Source organism: Morus notabilis, unplaced genomic scaffold (assembly GCF_000414095.1).
Source record: "Morus notabilis unplaced genomic scaffold, ASM41409v2 Scaffold692, whole genome shotgun sequence".
Classification (NCBI taxonomy): Eukaryota; Viridiplantae; Streptophyta; class Magnoliopsida; order Rosales; family Moraceae; genus Morus; species Morus notabilis.
In genome coordinates, this window is record NW_010361624.1 from 74,760 (window position 1) to 90,260 (window position 15,501).

Genomic DNA, 15,501 nt, shown 5'->3' on the forward strand with positions numbered 1-15,501 from the left:
AATCGTTTGACTTAGTTCAATGGTGGAGGGCACGGGCATTAACTTGGCCAATCCTAACTCGATTGGCAATGGATATATTTTCGATCCCAGTCTCCACTATTTCATCCGAACAAGCTTTCAGTACGACAGGAAGAATACTTGAGGAACGCCGGAATGCATTGCAAAGGGATATTGTTGAAGCCTTGGTTTGCATTAAGGATTGGGATCGGGCCGATCAACGTCTACAAGATACAATTTCACCGGTAAGCCAAGAATGGATCGATGAATTTAATCGATTAACATTTAATTTTGAAGATGATCCCTTAGCTTCAAATTAAATTGTAAATTTGTAATTTGTAAATATGTATTTACTTTTTACATTGTATTTGTAATTTAATAAACAATGTAAGTTTGTACAATTTGTAATTCGTCACAAAATGATTGCACTCTTTTTTCCTTGCCAAGTTTTTATCCCAATTGGGTTTTTCTTGGTAAGGTTTTTAATGAGGCAATCATGAATTACAAATTTAAAAATTAATAAAGAAATAATTTTTTTATATAGTTCGTGTGTTCATTTCAAATTTAATATATATATAAATATAATATATATATAAATTGTAATACTAATATATATATATATATAAATAACTTAATATTAAAAAAAAGTTTAAAAAATTCGGGCAATTCAGGCGGGCTCGGGCCGCCCGGCCGGGCTCGGGCCGCCGAATACAAGCCCGCGGCCCGTTCAAGGTGAAATTTGGGCTCGGGCGGGCGGCCCCAAAATCTCGGGCGGGTCGGGTTCGGGCTCGGGCAAATCCTCGGGTTTTTCGGGCGGTCGCGGGCGGCCCGTCCAAAGTTCCAGCACTAATTGTATTATCATTTTCTCTTTATTTAATATGATTCTATATTTAAAATTATGTCTTACCCGCACACATTTATTATTATACTAGTAAAAAAAAAAAAAGCGTGTTTCGTGCGCATGAATCATATAAAATAACGATTTGTAAAAAAAATAAAGATAAAAGTAAGAAAAAGGAAATAAAGTAAAAGACAGGGAAAGACAAAAAAAAAAATTAAGAAAAAAACTTATGCTAAATGTTTCGTAACTGAAACGGTAGAAAAATCCATAAAAATAAAATAAAATATACAAATATCAAAATAAATAGTAGAATATATTGCTCCAGAGTTTTTATTTTACAAACCATATTTAAAAGAGTCCATAAAGTTTAAAATTATACAACTTTGAAAAAGTATCGACCAAATACAGTTTATATACAGAAATACAGTACAACTCAGAATTAAAAACTGCAAATTTAGAATAAACTAACCACTTTGAATCTCACGCCTTCAATCCATCGACATCCACTTGCCATGCGGTAAATCTAAACCGCTAACTCTGGAGGGAGGGGTTAAAACATTGAAAATAGAGGAAAAGTGACCGAAATGTCCAGTAGGATATAATTTTATAAAACTGAATAAATAAATGAAAGTACAGGCCTGAACGAATCAGTCAGAACCAAACAACCTTTTTACTGAAAGATAAATAAACTGAAATTCCATATTACAGGCAACCAACAAGTAATTTAAGTAATTAAATTACTTACGACCAAAGCAATGCCTTAACACCACCGTAGTGGTCCGTTCGGGTTTCGGGTTCTGCCCCCAAGAATACGATCTCCATATCCTATCTAGGCCATCAGCGGGCTTACAAGTTCGCAAAGTATCTTATCTTAAAAAAATGTTCATTAAAAACTTGAAATCAGTCCATTATGAGATCAATAGCGAAAATCAAGCTATTGGCTTGAAAGTACTTTTCTTTATCAACATATCATTATCTTTTAAAAACATTACTTGGCCAAAACACTTTAAAACAGGCTAACAAGGACATAAGAAGAATATCCTACCTCTTGACAATTTAATATACGGATAATTTCATATTGCCCAACCGTCTATTCTTGAAACTCCACGGCTCGCTCTGAACCTCAACGAATCCATTCAATTCGTATCGATCTGCATGCACGGTACCGTAGACTTTTTTTAACGGAGTGGAATTAGCACCAACGGATGTCACCATTGCATTCAGCATGTTGAAACGAGTCGAGATATGGTCTCAGATCTTCGATCGAAAGTCGTGAGGCTATTGAACGAAAGCTTGTTGGAATCTGGCCACCGGCGGCTACGGCAGTGGCGGCAGAGGTTGCTGGAGGATATTTTCACGGCGGACTTAGGTCCTACCCCCGCTAAATCGACCATTTTGAGTCTAATGGTGCAGTCAATTTCATAAAATTCTGACTCTTACACAGATCGGGACAACCAACTTCAAAGATTTCTAGTGACTTGGTTCTCAATTCTCTGACTTTGAAATCTCAAAATCAGTTGAGGGCTTTCATTACCCATGATCTTTTGAGCATTTAGACACCAAAATCATGACGATCCAACGGTTGGATCATCAGAACCAACTTGCACCCAAGCGGCGGCGGCGGCGAGCTCCGATCTCCAGAAAACGGCGGCGGATTTGGGCGGCTGAGGGTTGCTTCTTTCTCTACGTCGTCCTCTGAGTCCAATGGCACCAGCGGTGTCAAAATTGGCGGCCGAAATAGTTCACAACGGAGAGGAGGCGCGGCAGCTGAAATGGGCAGCTCCGGTGACGGCGCTCTGACAAAAATTGATGGGTTAGATGGCATGGGTTTTGTTCGTCTCATCGAGCTGAGTCCATAGGGACCATAATCACTCCAATCAAAGGTCGGACGACAAAGTTACGACGGCGATAAATTTTGATAGTTTTTAAACATTTCGCCGGTGATTGCGGCTGTTTCCGGTGGAGATGGAGGTCGTGCGGCATGTCAATGAGTCCAGCTCATCGAGAGCTTTCTAATGGTGTGGGCGGTGTCACGAAATGACACCGAAATCTCATCGATGGTAGGTGGTCGGTGTGGAGAGAGAGAGAGAGTCAATGTGGGAGAGAGAGAGAGAGAGAGAGAGAGAGAGAGAGAGAGAGTGGAGAAAAAGAAAGAAAAAGGAAAGAAAAGAAAAAAGAAAGAAAAAAGAAGGAAATTGGCTTGGACTTTTTATGCAAATTTGATAATTAGACTTCAAAGTCTAATTTGAATAGAGTATAGAACGACACATTATTTAATTTTTAAAAAATTAGTTACCAACACTTAAAACTGTTCGAGGGACAACAATGTCAATTTAAAAACAATCATTTTTAAAGGAGAAAGGTCTTTTATGTGATAATTATAACTAAAAATCTTTCACTAATCTTAGATTAATTAACACTAACTACCGGATTTGATTAATTAATCTCAATTAATTTAACTGGATGTTACAATCCTACCCCTTTTAAAGAAATTCCGTCCTCGGAATTGGAACAAAACCTGGGTAGTGGTTAAACTTGCGAAAACAACAACAACAAAATGCAAGAAAACAAACGGTGTTACCGATTTCATCACTTTACGACTCCTCGTGATTTCTTATATGATCACAGCTGTTCGTATATCAATGGGGTGAAGTCTCATCTCTATACACATGTCTAAACTTTCAACTTCTAACGAGAAGGGTTATACAAGGTTATAGAATTATTGAACAAGAATCATAACGAACATGATTCTTGCACAGTACTCAAAAGGTTCTAGATTCTCAAAATCTAGCCAAGCACCTTAAGCTAAGTGCTTAGGGAAGTCATTCAATTAATCAGACTCGGATTATCTAAAAGAATTATCCAATTTACTTAGTTCTTTAATTTCGCATATGGGCTGATCTGATGCCCGTCATAGAAACATGTGCAGACCGTATTACGTGTCTCCATAGCATGGAAAACTGGTTCCTAATGAAAATAGACATCTAGGACTTTCCAACGAGTTATTACATACCATATTTTAAATTGTCTAAGTCTTTCAAACACATTTTACAAGAAATTGAAATTATGAAATTTCAGCTTTTCAAGGCATTTTCAAAAGTTTCTAAGTGAAACTTCAACTACGCACATCTCGGCCTACAAAACTCCATACAGAGTGATTCTAAGTGCTACACCTCACTAATGATGCACTCTAATTGGTAGGATAAGTGTCTTAAGTGCAGTGATCCCGGTTGTAGAAGTTGAGTTCAAATTCACACTTTTTGCGTTATGCCAAGAATGTAATTTTGACCTTTCCGACGGATATGATCATAAAACATTCCACATAGATCTAAAGGGTGTAATTCTAGTTTTTAAATAAAGCAGACATCTAGAGCTTCGAAACGAGCTATCATATGGTAAAATCTGAGCTCTCTAAGTATCTCAAAAATAGTTTTTAAGAAATAAAAATGCTATTATTTTCTGGTTCTGACAGCTTTTTGAAAGTTTTTAGATGAAACTTCCAATGCGTACAACTCGGGTTACAAAACTCCAAATGACGTGATTTCAACTCCCACACGTCACTAATAACATATTCTAAATGGTAGTAATAATAATTTAGGTGCAGCAATACCATTTCAAAAAGTAAGAGTCTCAGTTTTTTATTTTATCAACTCTTTAAAAAGAAGCTTTGGCGGCTGTTACGAGGATAATAATAAAATATTCTACACAGTCCCAAAAATTACTAAATCAGTGAAAATTCAAAGTAGACATCTGGAGCTTTCTAAAGAACTATGATAAACTTAGTTTTGAATATGTTAAGGTCTCCAAAAAAATATTATACCAGATCAAAACGTGGCTATTTTTCTGCAGAATTCCTAGAAATCAAGCTTAACTTTAAAAATGCATAACTTGAGCTACGATGATCCGTTTTGGATGATTTTTATGGCTATATGAAGTTTAAAATGCGTACTAAATAGTTCTAAACTCACTGTAAGTGCAGAGACTACAGTTTCAAGTTTGGGTCAAAACGTCTTCTTAATTGTCATTCAGAAAAGTGACACAACTTGTTGTCTAGAAAAGAAAAGGCCAGAAGTAAGCTCGTCGTCGGGCAGCAGCGCCAACCTCACAACACTTTGAGCTCCTTCAGCAGAAGTTAGCCGGCCGGTGCTGCAAGTCATCGGTTTTGACATAGCCAGGGCACACACTGTTAAAGCACATACTTTGGCAATTTTTGGCCACCATCCTTGTGTAGGCATTCAAGGCTGCTTTTGAAAGTATGTAGGCTGAGAGATGCTTTGGCCATCCTTTTGTTTCCAACATACCCTCTTTCAAATCCTTTGGGTCCGTTTGGTACCTAGGTTCGTTCCTTGATTCAAATCATGATTCGTGATTTGTTACAGTATTTTCTCTCATAAAAAATACACGTAAATTAAAAATGATTCTAATCACATGATTTTAATCTATGAACCAAACGCCACCTTAAAAACTCAGTTATTACCTCATCAATTCGCTCTTCTGTTAGGTTTTCAACATCATTCAAGACTTCTATAGCCCGTTCATTGGCTATGCACTGAACAAGAAAACATTGAAAAGAATTTTAATTATCTCATTTTTCTTACTGCAAACTAAAATGTGCATCTAGTGAACATTGACTCAAAATAACCTATTTTATTTACAGTTCCTTGGTACGATTTAAATAAGCAAATGCTAAATCATAACAAAATCAATCAAATAAAAAAAAAAGAAGGTTATATTGCATCTCGTTGATGAAATCTTCATATTTTTTGTCTGCGTCACTTAAAAAAAAACAAAAAAAAAAAAAAAACAAATTTGTTTTTATGAATCTAAAACTATAACTATAAGAAACCTTAACATAGCGGTATCATTTTTTTATGCTTAGTCAAGCTGAAGTCTGCTCTCCCTCAAGTAAAATAAAAAAAAAAAACAAAAACAAAAATTAAACACAAAAACAATAATTAAACAAAATAAAAAAAATAAACTAAACAATATATATTAAGGAAGACCTGATATGTTATACCTTCAATGACCCAAGAAAGGAGGAAACATTAACCATTCTTGCTGAATCAGATAATTGGAGGAGTGGAAGAAGTGTTTCAACCACTGTTTTGCTCCGTAGTAGTTAGTTTTCAGGCATTCTTCTGCTTTTTCATAGGTCTGAGTCGCTATTTCATTCCAATTTCCCTGCCGTGGCTGCATGTATATATGTACAAAGTAGAGTACGCAAGTACATATAATTAGTTAATTTGATTATTTTTTTATGTTCAAGATATATGCATTAAATCTTACACATATATACAAGAGAAGGAATGGTACTTAATGGTAAGAACAAGGGGGAGAGGCGTGGAGAAGTTTTTGGGTGGTGTGGGAGTTGTGTTCTGCAACCTTCTTGGATCCATATTTATAGAGACGAGAAATGCTAACATCACTCTTTTTATCATATTTTTTATCACTTTTTATATTTATTATTTAACATGTGGAGTGCACTGAAATGATATACTATTACTTAAATAAAAAATGAAATAATAAAGTCTATATATCAAACAGTAAATATAAAAAGTTACAATGAAAAAAAATGATGCTAACATTTATCAGGATGTGCCATACAGCACTAAGTGCCCGTTTGAAACATAGATTTAAAATAATAATTTGCATCAGAATTTAAATTTTATAAGAGAAAAATGCTTTAACAAAACTTTTTAAATTTAAATTTTTTAAATAAAAAAACACCGTTTAAACTAAAATAGTGGTTTGAAACCCATAAAACAGACGGCCCCTAAGACTCCGTACTTTTCTTCTGCAACTCTTTTGTTTTTTATACAGCAAGGCTCCATTATTTGCCGTAAGTAATGTATCCTTATGATATTATCGCTTTTCAAAGCACTATCTTTTCTCTCCTCAAGTCCATTCACTATTCCTCACACTCCTTCCACTTTCCTTACCGAACAAGACCCAAACCACAATTTTAATAATGATATCTCTGAGCTTTGAATCTTTTAAGTACTGAACAATCTCTCTCTCTCTCTCTCTCTCTCTCTCTCTTACACACACACACACACACATATATAGGCGCCCACACACATGCTGCAAGTAAATTGGCTGCTTTTCCTACATGTCATGAGAATATCTCGTGAGAATGTTGCATTCTCTTGCATACAGGTTGCTGCTGAGCTGGACCATGCGTCCACAAAAAACCTGTCAAAATATCCTTTAAATAACTTTAATGTCTACATCATTGAATCTTGGGGAGAAGATTGAGGATTTATCAGCACAAGTGCATAATTTTGTTTCTGGATTTGAAGTATCACGAAAGATATTTGGTGCAATCCCGGGGAGCTTGCAACCAGACGAAGAGCAACGCAAGGAACTGGGTTTGGTCATGCCTGCAGGGATTTAAGGCTCACAAAATTGGTTTGTTGGATGCTCATGTTCACCACTTTGGTACTGAAATCAAATGGGGCTCAAAAGATTCGTGCTGTACTTCTTTCTTGTGTACATCAATTCTTAATTTGAATCATGTGCTATTGCAAATGACTCACGTTAAACTAGGTTGTTGAGATCATTAGTCGCGCTGGTCACGGTGCGGGGAAAAGCATTTTTTTCGTCTTTGTAATTGCTATTTCATAATTGATATCTGTAAATTCATGTGAGTTACTTGGGATTTTCTAGAGTGCATTTTTCTTCTTCAAACTGGAAAGCAATAAGAAAAACAACAATAGTAATATGAAAATCTCTTTAATGCCCTGTTCTGCATGCTAAATGATAATGTATATGAAATATCACCGGGGACAATGTAGGTTGAGAATGAGCTTCTTCTCTATAGGTAAAAAGAATTAGATTAAAGCAATTGCAACGAGTATATAAATGTATTCTGTCCCTTTAATTATTTAAAATGAAACTAAATTATTAGTTTAACAACTATAACATTAGATTACTTAAATTTGTTAGAACATTGAGGATGGTACTTAGCAATTGCCGACTACTAATCTAATTCCAGAAACTTGAAACAAAGTACTATCCAATGCCAATGACATTCTGAATTCCAATTCTGTAACGGCTGGCATTTCGCCCGCAGAATTCTAAAGCAAAACCGCATCCCTGTAATCGAGAAAACCAAAAAAACCAAATCCAGCTCAATAACACAATACCCCTTTACTCTCTTTTGTCCCATTCCTCGTGCAAAATATTCAAGAACCTGCGAAGAAAATTAGCCACCAAATTAAGCAAAAATTAATTGCTTCTGATTAAAGAGATACTTCCAAAATTGTTCCTTCATTTCTTTCGTGTGTATATCTTCTGGTTTTCTCTGGCAGCATTGCCCCACGTGGAGCACAGAAGCATCTTTTTCCGGAACTCCAAGATCCCACTTGAGTTAATCACCTTCCTCCTCTTGTTCATAACGTCAGACTCGGCACAAATAGTGCCCGTAGAGATTGTCATTTTTAAGTAGTAGTAGTACAGTTTTGGTGATGAGAGGATTTTGAGGACGGAAATAATTAAGTCTCGTTCATTTCGCTGAATATTTAATATTTTATCTTCAAGTAGTAATGATATGCAGACACAAAACATATGAAACACATGCATGCATGTCAAAAACAAATGTTTTAAGTATTTGAATGCCTTCGTGTGGTTTACCTATGGATTGCTTGTCGAGTGGAAAATCATATGTAACAATTAATTGTGTTTTATTTTTTTTTATTTTTTATTTTTTATTTTTTTTTGGGTTTGTGTATCTTTCCTACTGTTGAAAATTTCTTTAATGGTGAAATATTTTAAATGGTTTTTTTTAAAAATAATTTTCCCTACTGTGAGAGCGATATTTCATGTATGTATGCACGTTGATTTCTATGGAATTATGGGGTCAGGTTTATATTTTCTTTTGTAAGAACTTTAACTCGGACTACCCATCTTTCTATGATTGACATTAGGAAGAAAGAACTAAATAACGTTTTTTTTTTTTTTCTGGAAATATTTGTGGTAAATACATATTTTAATACATTTATGGTAAATAATATATATTTACGGTAAATGATTCATTTAGTAGCATATTTACTGTAAATTTACCTTATAAATTATTTGCTTCCTAAATTAATCAGTCACAAAATAATATGATATTTACCATAAATATTTTAAAAGATATAGCATATTTTCTATAATTTCACTTGAAAAAATTGGTTTCTGTTTTTTGTCACCACTCTATGCTTAAAAAGAAAAATAAAGAAAAGGTACGGCAGGCAGCCTTATTTTTAATCAAAATTATAATAAGAGCACTAAAAAAAATGGCTATTCATCTATTTAAATCTTGGAATACTAGTACTCAAATTAGTTGTATTTTTATTCTGTCTGGGCTGTGGGTGCTAATTGGAAAGAGTACTTCTACTACTCATTAATTCCAAAACGTTAACTAATTACCCGCGATTAAAAAGTAACAAGAAATTAAGAACAATTATTTGGCATCCAAATCATTTACCAAATTTAGATACCAAATGACGTGACAATTAATTTGTCGAATTGTAATAATTGGTAGATAATATTTGAATGTGCATAATGGCATATCTTATTTAATCAATTATTTTATTTGCCTCGGCTGAGACTTGAACTTGAACTTAAGACTTAATACATTAAAAACAACTCCACACTCACTAAATACCAATTGAGCTAGCTAGCCTCAATTAGTTTTAATTAATTATATATGAACAAGTGTATTGTTACATCATTTAGGGTGCATTTAGTTGGGTGAAAAGGAAAGAAATAGAATAGAATGGAATTTAACTATGATGATTGGTTGAATTTATAAAAAAGGATTGGTCATTTAAAAGGAATGACTATTCACTTATTTTGGGTGAATCATCATTATTTTCTCACATGAGAGGAATAGCCATTCCAAGCTCTTTTTTTTATAGTATAATATAATGTTGTTGTAATTTTTAATTATATTATAACTGAAATATTATTATTTATTATATAATCTTATAATATGTTTTAAAATATTATAATTATATTAATCATTTTAATATAATAATTATATTCTATATCATAATTATATAATATATGATATAATAATAGTTTTATTGTATTATATTAGTATTATACTACATTTTATATATTATATTAATTATATTGATATATAAAATATTAGTGTTATATGTAAGATAAGGGTAATTTTTTCAACATGAAAATATCCATATTCAATTTTATAGTATTCTCAAAATTACAACTAAATAAATGAATTAATTTTTTTTTTCCATTTCAAAACCACCATTCTCATTCTCATTACTATTTCTTCCACTGCAATCAAACTCGCCCTTAGTACCTAAAAAATAGTAGACAAATCAATACCGTTAGCATGATCTAACAAGCAAAATATTATCTATTAATAATACTTGAACTTGATGCCCTCAAAGAAAAAAAAAAAAAAACTTGAACTTGATAACGTTAAAAAGATATCAAGTCATGCATATAATCTACTCTTGTTTCCATATTGGTAATGAATGCTCATAGGCGTGTTTTGTCTTCTTCTGCTAATTTTATTAAGATTATATTGAGAATTACCATAAATAATAAGCCAAATTTATTAAACTTGATGATGAATATGAACATTTAACATTTTTCCTTTATATAAAGATTCGACTGTTGTACGTCTATTTTATGAATTAGTATAAGCTTATAGCCTAGTATTGTCTGTGGAACACATTTGGAAAAAGAATATTGTCTGAGCTTAATTTAGAAACTAAAGTACTTTTCATTTTCGCATTTGTTTCTTTTGGGTTTCGATATTGTTCAGGTGAGAGCCGTACTGTAAATGCAGTTAATTTCTACAGCCCACATCTAAGATGACCCATGTGTATGTAATTTTCGTCAACATCAATTACTTCTGTTGTTCAACTCCACATCCATGCTGATAATTAATCACGTTATTTGATCCCTCAAACTAGTTACATGAAAAGCGAAAATTTCTATCTTTTTTTTTAACCCACTTTTTTAAATAGCTAAATTAATCCTGTTAACGTTGGCAACTGGACATGCACAATTATACTTAGATTCGTTCCCTGATTCAAATCATGGTTCGTAGTTCGCTACAGTATTTTCTTTCATAAAAAATATACGTAAATCAAAAATGATTTTAATCACATAGTTTGAATCTATGAACTAAACGCCACCTTAGAGTTACATACTACAGGTAATAATCAATGTTATACAATCTTATAAACAAATTAAATATTTGGCAGATGCAGAAGAGAAACGCAGAAAAGGAGCGCAAACATCGCTGCGAAGAACTGGGGCATAACTGCTTATCTTGTCCCCAGCTTCCGATACATTTCAAATGGTTGCGTGCGTATCAACTTTCAATTATTACAAAATTATCATATAGTGAGCCATATATATTAGTATTTGAGCTCATATTTCTGGCAACTCGATTATGTTTTCTTTCTAGTTAATAATGCCTTTAATTTGTTGGGATATTGCAGCCACAAGTAGTTTCAACTTCCGCCGATTCGCGGCGGCCAATTACTAATAACCATTATATTCTGGATCCTCTCAGCCCTGCTCAGCATGCTCGAGTGATCAAGAGAAGGATACCTCCTCGCTGCAGTCGTTGTGGTAAAATTAGTCATAACTGCAGGAGCTGTCGCCTGCCCATATGAAGCATTTAGATAGTTGATTTTACTTTCTCCGGCTACGTGTACTCTTTTTTTTTTTTTGGCTAATAAACTATTGAAAGAGATGGTCTGAACTAAGTAAAAAACTGATCACCTGTTTTGTATTTCTTATGCAAAAAGCACTATTTCGGTATTTTGTTTCCTGTGTACTACTTCCCTTTGTCTCGAAGGTTAGCTAACATTTGGTTCATGGATTAGAACCATTTTCGATTTACGTGTGTTTTTTATGAGAAAAAATACTGTAGCGAATCACGAATCATGATTCGAATCAGGAGACGAATTCCCCAACCAAACAACCCCTTAATTTTTAGCTTTCAGGTTGTCATGTTTATAGGCCGATAGTAGTACTTGCACACGCTACAGCAAATAGGGGAAAGGCTTTAACAAAACATGTCATCACTAAAAAATACCATCTTCAATGACAAAAGAATCCATCAAAGAATCTAAACATGTTTTCGTTCAATTCGTCACGGAGTTGATTGAAGATGTGGCACTACGACTTTCAGCGACGACCCATTTTGACATTTTTTCACTAAATCATTTACAAATAATTATGAGTCACTATATTCTTTAGTTGTGACAATTTTGAAAATTCTTAAAAGTTGCTTTTTACTAGGGATTTTAATGAAAATTTTGCTCAATATTTAATTGTAAGTGTCTTTTTAAAAAAATTTAAGTCCATTAACCTTTTTGATTGCTTTGGGTAATTATATTGCTAATAGGCAAAACTAATTAAGACTTGTTTTTCATTTCTTGTTTTCCAAATAATTTTAGTTTAGTATAAAACAAAAAGTGGGGTATGTTTTTTTATTCTTTTGAAAAATACTTTCGAGTTATAGTTAATTTGTGTATTTAATTTTTTCAAAAAAATATTATTTCTATTTATAATTAATGCGCAGATATGTTAATGGGTTTTAATGGAATTTTAATGTAGGGTAAAATTGTAATAAATATTTATTATGAATTGGTAGAGGCATTAATGAATTTGGTGGGTGCATAATTGAGAAAATTGTTAAACTCAACTTTAAAAGTGTACGGGTCTATATTTTTATCACTTATTTTTTATTAATATCATTTTATTAATACCGTTATTTGACTAAAAATATATTAATTAATAATAAAAAGTAAAAATTAAGATTTAAGAAGTATTTGTCAAGATTTCACAATATTACTCAATAAAAGAGGATCCGTAGTTTCCTCCCTTCTTAATCAAAGAACTGTTTGTTACATCATGATCATCCAATAAAATCTTTGACGGTCAAGATACAAAGGAAAGACGATCCTCCCTTTTTTCTAATAGGGAAGACCATAGACATACCTATATATTTATACAAGGAATATAATATTCCCCTCTTGAGTTTCGACTCTCTCGTGATGTGGTTTCTCTCACCTTCCCGCTAAATTCCCTCTTTAGAAGTCAAATCTTTAATTTCAAGAATTTTATGTTTTTATTCGTATACCTCAAAGAAAATATACATACGTATATATAATATAATATTACTTCCTATTTCCCCTCTCATCCCAAAACCCTTAAATCTCACACGCTCTCTTTTTTACTTTTACCTTCTATTTTCGGCTTGATTGTTTCTAAAACCATGAAAACTTTCTCATAAAGAAATTAGGCTCTTTCAAAAGATAGCGTTTCCTTCTATCGGCTTCGTTTCCTCTCATAAAATTTTTATTTTTTTCTTCTATCAATTTTATCAGTTGTTGAGTTTAGTTCAATCAAGTCCAAGAGCCCTTTTCTTGTCTTTTTTTTTTCCCCTAAATATTTTTCGTTTAATAAATGTTTTGATATTTGAGAGAAAAAAAATTATGGAAGAAAATGCAGAACATGATACTAATATGGAAAATATTGGATTTCTTTCTTCAAGCCCTCCGTTATCTGATGGCAGTCATGGTAATGCGGTTCTCCATCAAGCTTCTGTTAAAGGATTTGTATTTTTTTTTCTTTTTAGCTTTTTGCGCTTTTGGTTTACTAATTACTATAAGCATTAATTCTCCAAAAACCAAAAAAAGGAAGGAAAAAAACCCCCTATTATGTATTTATTTTATCATGTTTTTTTTTTCATTGAAATTTCTCTATTATGTTTTGGTGTCTTACTGCCTCAAGTAGCTGAGAACTGACATGGTTGTTACAGTACAAAATCTCTCTCTTCTTTTTTTTGCTCATCTTACAACACAACATGTTACACACACATGTATATTGTTATTTTAGAAATCATCAAAAGTATATACTAGAATTTCTTTTTTTCCCCCTTAATTTAAACTCAAGACTTCAATATTGAGGTTAGAATTACCCTTAGCTTAAATATGCCCACTATTAATTTCTTTTTTACGGTAAATAATGTTAATTTGGTTTCTAGAATATATAGTTATGTAGAAATCATCAAAAGTATGCATTGAATTTGTTTTCTTTTTTTTTTTTTTAACTAAACTGGGTGAAAATTTACTCAAGACTTCAATTTTGAGGTATGTGTAGAATTTACCGTCTGCGAATTATGAGAAAAATTTATAAAATAAATGACTATTCTTCTGCTATAATTATCCATATTTGTTGGATTTTAACAATGTGATTTATGAATTTGCACAATCTTGCTATGTCATGTAGATTTTAATGACCTAAACACAATTTAAATAAAAAATGCTACAAAAATTCTTATTGGGATTTAGGCATACCTCTATTTCGGTGGACAACACACACCGTCGTCCAAGGTTGCTGGAATCCGCCAACGGCCGGTCGGAGTGGGTGGAGGAGCTGAAAAATGGAAGAAGAAAGGCAAGAGGAATGTTGAGCTCCTCCCTATCTCTCCCTCTCTCTGTTCGGTCGGCCACACCCCCCAAAAGCCAGCACAAGCCCACCAAAAATAAAAGGGTGGCTTATTATATAGAAAATGAGTGGGGAAATTTAAGAAAATGAATTTATATGATTAAAATTTGTTGAAAGATGTTGGAAATGAGCAATTTATATTTTAGAGTAATAACTTACTGTTGTATGAGTTGATTCGGACACGTAGTGCAGCTATAAAAGGTACTGTAGAAATCAGATTTGCAATTCTATCTCCTTGTTGTTAACAAACTGATCCCATAAAGTTAATAGTATAGTCTTCTCGCTAAAAATTATGAAATAGCAAATGTTAAATACTTTAAGATATATAAGGTGCATTCAAAACTCGTTTCAAAATGATTTTATTTTATGTATGAAAATAGAAATGAATGGCCTGTTTGTTTCCGTTTTTTAAAACGTTTCTCATATTTTCTGAGGATAAAAAATTGAAACTGGTAGAAAGAAAAGTGTTTGGCGCAACACTTTACCAAAATTAAAAACAAAAACGTTTTTGTATTTTTTTCAAAAACCATCACTTTTTTGAAAAGGAATTAAACTCATTTTCATTTTCTCTATTTCCATTTTCTCACTTTTTCGTTTTCTGCCCTTAACCGGTCTCGACGTAGTACTTCAGGCCCTCTTCTCCATTCTCTTCTCGCCCGAACAGCTCCATTCTCTTCTCGCCCGATTAGCTCCGTTCTCTTCTCGCCCGATCTGCTCCGTTCTCTTCTCATCCAATCTTCTCCGGTCTCTCTTCTTCGATCTGAGTTTTTGGTTAGAGTTTGAGGAGATCTCTGATTCTCTGCGCCACCCGTACTCCCCCAAATCAACCGACTATGCGCCACCCCAAGTCCCCTAAATCAGACAAGGTATGTCCTTAATCTGGTTATTGTCACTTTAGGTTGATATTTTTTTTTTATTTGCTGATGATTTGTTGAGTATATGAGGTTGGGTGGTTTTTAGTGGTTCAGGTTGTATGCCGAGACATCTGTTTAGGTTGGAGTATTGCTTATGTTTTTTAGTGGTTTTTAGAGGTTCTGATTTGCTGATGTTTAGGTTGTGTGCCGGTTGGGTGTTTTTTTTTTTTTTTTTTTCCTTTTGTTGATGTGTGTATTCTGGGGTTTATATCTGTGATATGTTTATATGAAAGAGTGGCCATTGTATGCGGTTGATGCTTA

General features: G+C 33.2%; 1 pseudogene; it reads right to left on the minus strand.

Moving 5' to 3' along the window:
* Positions 1-4,863: 4,863 nt before the first annotated feature.
* Positions 4,864-6,234, minus strand: LOC21395375 (annotated as a pseudogene).
* Positions 6,235-15,501: the final 9,267 nt, after the last annotated feature.